Genomic DNA, 8,381 nt, shown 5'->3' with positions numbered 1-8,381 from the left:
AGAGAGATTCACATAATCTCAAGTATGGACTCCGATTAAGATTCAAAATAATCTTATCAGATGTGTTTCAAATAATGTTATAAACTATAAGAGAGATTCTTATAATCTCTTGGAACACAACTAAGATTCAAAATAATCTTATGAACATAAAAATGCACCTAATTGGAACAACAATTGAACCAAACGTATGCTTCTAGACCCTTGTACAGTCGCACGATTCCTTGGGTTGGCCCACACTATTATTGGCCGCTCGCACCCTTCATGGATCCACCACATGTACAGTCACATGTATATACACATACAGACAGCATACAGCCCCCTTTGAATTAGCTATGTCCACGTCCGTGGCTCCACCACATGTACAGACATACGTACATACATATGTATCGACAGCTCGCAGCCCTAAATACTCTGGAAACTCCAGACAGTTCTAAGCAGCTCTAGTCAGCTCTAGCCATAGTCACAGTCAGCTACAATAAAACCAAATTGGTCATAATAATAGTTTCTGTAAAATCTCTAGATATATGTTAATACATTAACCTCTAATAGTGACTTGTAATTCAAAGTTCAAATCTGCGTTGTAATAAATGCATTATTACACGATAAGACATTACAAACCGAATAAGCTTCGCATATCAAATGAAATATAAATTTAACACTTACCCCTACAGCTGGAGAACAGTGGAGAGCGTACACTCCTTGACGAGATCCAAAACGACCAGTGTGTCGCTTATAAATTGATCTTCCTTAAATCCAGTGGAGTGTGAGTAATACTCAGGGTAAAATGCCCGTGCATATCATACTTTTAATGTGCCTCGTTGCAAGTAATTTCCAGTGAGGTACATGTTAATACAGTCGCTTACCTTTAAAAACACTTATTCACCCTAGATAATTTTGTACGCATGTACAATGAAAAATAGTCAAAAAGTTCTAAGGCAAAACCAAGTTATTTTTTGTGTGCCTAATTCTGTGACAGGCATCTGCTTTTTTCCAAGGTCCCTCATTTTCTGTGCCTTTGTTTAAAGTACAGTGTGTGTTTCTTGACCCTGTTCTGAGTGAGTTATCAGTGGAAAGGTTTACATACCTGCCATTACTTCTAGACAGTGGTGGTGGGTTTTTTAGACTTGTGAGATTTGTGTGGTCCCATTATAATAATAATAATAATAATAATGTCCTTATTTAAAGAGGGTAACACAGTTAGCTAAGAACTAATCTACCTTGAGGCTCTCATACAAAGGAATTTATTTATTTTATCTGCATCTCTGAAGCCACTGGATATATTGGGTTTGGAAGAAGGAAATAGAGTGGGCATTTCTAATCTCAACTGGAATACTATTCCAGAGCAGAGTTCCAGAGTATTGGAAACTTTTTTAAAAATAACTCCTTATTTGGTTTAGGCATTTTATACTGTTTGGTAGACATGGATCGCAGGTGGGGAGTATTACCAGGTAGCCTTTACTAGAACAGTGATTGTAAATATTCAGGAGCACTATTATGAGATATCCAGTACATTAATTTGGCTTTTCTCAAACAGATTTGGCCTTTAAAAGGTAATATTTTGAACTTACTAGCTAAATTTTCCTTGCTTTCTTTCTGGATTGATATTAGCCCTAATGCTCTTTTTTGAAGATGTTCTAGCTTTGCTATGTTTTTATCATTTGAATTACCCCATAATGTATTACAGTAGTCTAAATAGGGTTGTATGTAACTGTTATAAAATAGTTTTCTGTTCCTTTCAGGGAGAAAATGTCTTAACCTACTGACAAGCCATAAACTTGAATTGACTCATTTACTGATATGTTTGATATGTTCAGTCCATGATAGGTTATTACCTACCAGAACACCAAGTAGTCTAGCATGACAGACCATTTGCAAATTTTTTTCCTTCCATGTCAGACATAGTTCATCACTATCAAGATTTGTCCTTTTATGCCATGTTGAGATAAGTAATATTTTAGTTTTACCAGTATTTACCACCATGCATGTGCACCAGTTTTCCAGTTTGTTTAGGGCATTCTGTAAAGAAATTTCAAGTTCATGCTTTGTGCTCTGGATGTCTGACAACGTTGTGACATCTGCATAGAGATCTGTAGATGATATTGAATCTCTTAGTAAAAGTGGTAGGTCATTAATAAATAAAATAAATAGTAATGGACCTAGAATTGAGCCTTGTGGTTACACTCCATATCTAATTGTTCCAGGTTCAGACAGAGCATTATTTATGTAAACATGTTGTGTTCTCTCGCTTAAATATGAAGTAAACCATCTAATTATTTCATCACATTGGTAGATTTTCAGTTTCTTCAAAAGGTTTTCATGATCCACCATGTCAAAAGCTTTCCTGAAATCTACAAATACAGATCCTATTATTCTACCTTGATCAAGTGCTTGAAGCCATTTATCAGTTAGGGAGATCAAGGCAGCCTCACAGGAATGTTTCTGTCTAAAGCCTGATTGATTAGGGTGTAACAGCAAGTGTTTGGTTAAATATGACACGAACGAGTCATGAACATGTTTTCCAATCAATTTTGACAAGTTTGGTAGTATTGAGATTGGTTGGTAGTTATCCATTGGGTTGGTGATGGGCATCGTTTATAATGTGATGCAGGTAATGTCAACATAATTATACATTTTTGACAGCCTGTTTATTGTGAATGGATTTTACATATAACAAATATATTGGTATTACTACATGATTTATTAGATACATTAAACATCCTGTGATAGTGACAAGAAAAGACACTGCAAACAAGCGACATCTATTTTGACATGTCCAAGTTTTATGGCTATGACTCTTTTAATCACAATTTTCTCTTGTATTTTTATATTTCTTATATTTGTATACTTTTTATTTTATTGCTACTTGGTATAAATGAAAGACCACAATTTTAATACAGACATTTCAAAATATATTTGCTGTCTTCTACTTTCGTGAAAGTTTTGGGAAAAACAACTGTGTCCAGGGATTTTAAAGTTCAAAATAGTGTTTATCCTTTTTTACTACATAACATGCAACCTGAGAATCCTTATTATCATTAGTGTGGTTGATACTTTCTCTAACCAGTTTAACAGCGTGAAAGCTTTGTTTAAAGCCATTGCTGATGGGAATTATATTTTTATGGAAATCAGTTGCTTCATTCTGAACCAACCCAGAAGGAAGCTGGTTACAGAAGCAGTAAATGTAAAAACACACACACACACACACACACACGCAGATATATAATTAACATACACATTAGAAAATTTTGATTTGTACTCATTGGTAAACTTCACCCATTGCCTAGCCTGTAAGCACCAACACCTGTACAATCTTGACCATGCACATATCACCAACAAATTATGTTACAGAGTCAGTGATATAGGCATCCATGCATCACAGACACATGCACACGTCAATCTAGTAATTATTTCTCATCTATACACAGTCATTCCAGATTCTTAAGACAGAAGTCAAAGTATAGAAATAATTATCTAGGATTACAAATATACACCAAACAACAGAAAGTGCTATCTCTGGATTCTACAGGAGAATGCTTGATAATACTAATAGAATTGTTATAAATATGAATAAATATCATTATCATTCAGTTTGATGAAACTTGGGTGAAATATCAACAGATGAAAGGCATAAGCGGAAAAGGGGACAAACACAATCATGGCATTGGATTTCTTGTCCACAAGGGCATTGTGAACACCATTATGGGTTGGTGCCCAGTCTCAAGCAGGCTTATTACCATCTACCTGAGGGTGACTCCCTTCAGCATCACAGTCATACAGGCCAATGTTCCCACATCTATGATTACAACAAAATGGAGAAATTTTACAACCAACTGCAAGATGTCATTGATAACTCGCCCAAGAAGGACATTCTGTGTGTACAAGGAGACTGAAATGCAAAGGTGAGAGTTGATTAACAGACAAACTGGCAAAGCACATGTGGACCCTTCTGCAAATGAAAGAGGACTCAGGCTCTTGGAGTTTGCTGCTTACAACATCTTGTGCTAGCCATCACATTCGACCCTCACAGAGCATCTAGAAGATGGACATCACAACCAGATTGACTACGTCTTGGTGGGAAGAAAACGATTCTGCACAGGACTGGACATTACCAGAACACGAAGTTTTCCAGGAGCAGATATTGGAAGTGACCATGATTTATTAATGAAAACATTTCGCCTTCATCTGAAAATGATCAAAACGCCTTACCAATCAAGAACCAGGTTTGACCTTGAAAAATTGGAAGCTCCAAAAGTCGCAGAAGCCTTCCAAACAATGATAGATGGTAAATTTGCACCTTTGATAACCCTGGACAGCCAAGACACCGACCTCGAGTCCTTGACAACCACATTCAACACAGCTGTGACTAGCACAGCTAGCAAGATTATTGGCAAATGTCATCGAACAAAGAAACCTTGGGTCACAACAGATGTCCTTGAACTATGTGACAAAAGAAGAGAACTGAAAAAGGAAAAAAGAGATCATGAAGGAGCTAGAAAATACAGAGAGATAAACAACATGATCAGGAAAAGAAAGAGAAAGGCAAAGGAGTCCTGGATAAAAAGACAATGCTGCAAAATCAAAGACATTATGAGTAGAAATGATAGCAAAATGGCATATCAACTGGTGAAAGATCTCATAACCCATTAACAAGGGAAAACTGTGACCACTATCCAAGACAGATCAGGGAAATGCCTCACAGAAGTTCAAGAGATCCTCAAGCGATGGACAGAATACTGCTCAGAATTGTACAATCACAAGACCCAAGGAGATCCAGCAGTACTAAATTTCCCTCAGGCAGAAGAAATTGATGATAACCCCATTCTTCATGAAGAAGTAGAAATTGCAGTTAGGTCACTATAGAAAGGAAAGTCAGCTGGCATTGACAACATACCTGCAGAGCTCATTCAAGCAGGAGGAGAAGAGACAGTCACAGTCCTGACAACAATCAGCAACAAGATATGGCAGATAGGAGAATGGCCCACCACATGGACTCAATCCTTGGTCATTGTGCTCCCCAAGAAAGGAAACCTACAGCTATGCCAAAACTACTGAACCATCAGTCTGATCAATCACCCGAGAAAGTCATGCAGAAGATAATTCTCAACAGACTAAAACCTCAAGCAGAGAACATTATTGCTGAAGAGCAGGCAGGCTTCCATGCAGGAAGGAGCACCACAGAACAAATCTTCAATCTCAGACTCCTTTGCGAAAAATACCTTCAGCATAAGCAGAATCTATACCATGACTTTACAGATTTCAAAAAGGCCTTTGATATGGTATGGCATGCAGCCTTTTGGGCAACTATGAGGAAGTACAACGTCAGCTCAGACTTGATGCAGGTTGTTGAGCACCTCTATGAGAAAGCCACCAGTGCTGTCCTCATAAATGGCAGCAGAGGAGATTGGTTTCAAACAACAGTTGGAGTCAGACAGGGATGTATACTGTCACCTACACTCTTCAACATTTTCCTGGAAAGAATCATGGAGGATGCCTTGCATATCACATGAGCACTGTCTGCATCAGAGGAAGAAAAATCACCAACCTTCACTTCGCAGATGATATTGATGGTTTAGCAGGAGAGGAAAAAGAACTGGCTGACTTGGTTGAGCACCTCAACACAACCTCCACATCATACGACATGGAGATTAGTGCCAAAAAAATCAAAAACTGATGACAAACAAGACCAACGGCATCACTGCAGAAATAGAGATCAGTGGACAAAAGCTAGAAAGAGTTACAAGCTTCAAGTACTTGGGATCAGTTATCACAGATGAGGGCTCCAAACCAGAACTACTTTGCAGGATTGCCCAGACAACAGCAGCAATAACTAGGTTGAGATCAATATGGAAAGACACCAACATTACTCTTGGTTCCAAAATAAAGCTGATGCGCTCGATTGTCATATACATCTTTCTGTATGCTTGTGAAACATGGACACTCACATCAGATCTACAAAGAAGGATTCAAACCTGTGAAATGAGATGCTACCGCAAGCTCTTGGGCATCTCATACATTTACCATGTAACCAACAAAGAAGTCCACAACAGGATCCAACAAGCCATCAGATCCTACGAAGACATCTTGACCACTGTAAAAAAGCATAAACTGAAGTGGTACGGTCATGTCTCAAGATCATCTGGACTGGCAAAAACAATCTTTCAGTGCACAGTGTGAGGGTGCAGAAGAAGAGGCAGAGAAAAAGAGGTGGGAAGACAACATTAAGGAGTGGACAGGCATGGGATTTGGAGATTCCCAAAGGGCAGTAGAGAACAGGGAAAGATGGAGAGAATTGGTTGTAAAGTCAACTGTGGTACCCCAACAACTTCTTGGGTTAAGGGTTAGATGATGATGATGATCATACAGTTTAGAGAATTTTGTCAGATTATATTGAAAGCATATGTTAGGGTACCAGCCAGGTATATAAGTATTGTTCAGGAAAATGTCTTGTCCTTTCATATTAACTGCTTAAAAATTAGCTGTGCTGAGAAAAAAAATATAACTTACTGACTAATGAAAAGTACAAACAGGTAAAATGAAAAGGTCAGTTATTTACCAATGTATACACAAGGGCATACATAGTATGCACTGTTTTCAAACAAGGTGAGTATGTGATACTACTATATATATATATATATATATATATATATATATATATATATATATATATATATATATACAGTAAAACCTGTATTGAAAGACCACAGCTATGAGAGACCACCTTCCTGATGCATGGATTTATTTATTATATAGTGTTGTGACCTGTAATGAGAGACCACTTGTCTTGAGAGATTATTATTCAGCACAAGGGGTGGTCTTTCAAGACAGATTCTACTTATGGTGTATTACTTCTTTTCTCTTTAAATTAACAGAATAATTTGAGAACAGTTTGTGGGTCAGTGTGGCCACAAGAAGGGCTCTTGGGACACTCACACAGACTGTATCCAATGCATAAGGTGTAAATGAAAAATTTGTTGTACACATTGTACATTATGGACTTCAGAAACCTGGAATCAAGCTGATTCCAGTCGTACTTTTGGATGGAGGAGAAAACAAAATGTTCCCTTCATCTCATGGTCTTAATTTTCAAGTTTTACACTTGCAGACTCCCCCCCCCCCCCACAAAGCTCTGTGAGAAGCTTAGCTCTTTAGCTTGGAAGAGCATTCCAGAATCCAAAGGCCATCTACTTATATGGCATTTGAGGGCCCTCCTGAAAGAGGGAAAAAACTTTCAAGACGTTGATGGCCTCCAAACAGAAGGGATATTTTGTACACTCTTCATGCTCAGCATAACATGTTGCTCTATCCCAAGAGGGAGGTGGAGCACTGCTCACTTTGTGCTATGAGTAGCATGTTGCTCACCCCCATTAGAGAGATCTGATTATCACTCTCGTGCCTTGCAGTATGGAGATAGGGTATGTGTGGTATATTGGCCCCTCTACCATCCCATCCTGTTCTGAATTGGGAATCTGCGTACCAGGGTCAGAATATGGAAGGGGAACAGATTATCCCACCTAATCCTTATGGCATTTGGGACCCTCCACCTCATGGTCATTGGTGCTATGAACAGAATCATCTTAATCTGCTTGTCTTTACTTGTCCCTTTTTGGAACCTTGAATGCTGCTGCCAGCTTGGTCCCCTAGGACAACTATATATGCAACCTCTACAGTTTCTCTTTCTCACAAGGTGAAAACCACACACAGATAACCTATCAACCTAAGTCACTCTTGGACCAGTGTTTCATCATCATTTGCACTGGTGGATGAATCCCAATGCATGCACCCAAGCCATGCTCCTTCATGTTAGCCAATGCATCAGATTCTGGTTGGGGCATTCATTTAGAGCCTAAGAGCATAATTCTCCAGGGTCTTTCAAATCAGTTCAATCATCCCCTCACATCAGTAACCTTGAAATGAAAACAGAATCTTGCACTGCATGGGTGCATCTCTAGAGTAAGGGGTTGATGTCTCATGGTCTCCTCAGACTACATGTCCATTGTAGCATATCTCTAATGTCATGGAGACACACAAGCTCCTTCTCTCTGCGTTGAGGTCTGGAACCTCCTCCTCTGCATCCAAGCCCAACATATTCCAGGGAAGAAGAACATAATCAGTGGACAGCCTTTCCAGGAATGGCAGAGCAGTCTTAATGGAATGGTGTCTTCACCCTTTTGAACAATTGTGATCTTATTCATGATACTGTAGAACCTATCTTGAAAGACCACCCCTTATGCAAAAGGTAATGGTCTCTCAAAACAGGTGGTCTCTCATGACAGGTAATAGTACAGTACTATATAACCAATAAATCTGTGCAATGAGACCTGGTCTCTCAAGACAAGTCGTCTTTCATAGCAGTGGTCTCACAAGACAGGTTTTACTGTATT

This window comes from Sinohyriopsis cumingii, chromosome 12 (assembly GCF_028554795.1).
Source record: "Sinohyriopsis cumingii isolate HCF-2022 chromosome 12, ASM2855479v2, whole genome shotgun sequence".
Lineage (NCBI taxonomy): Eukaryota > Metazoa > Mollusca > Bivalvia > Unionida > Unionidae > Sinohyriopsis > Sinohyriopsis cumingii.
This window is presented reverse-complemented; position numbering follows the sequence as displayed.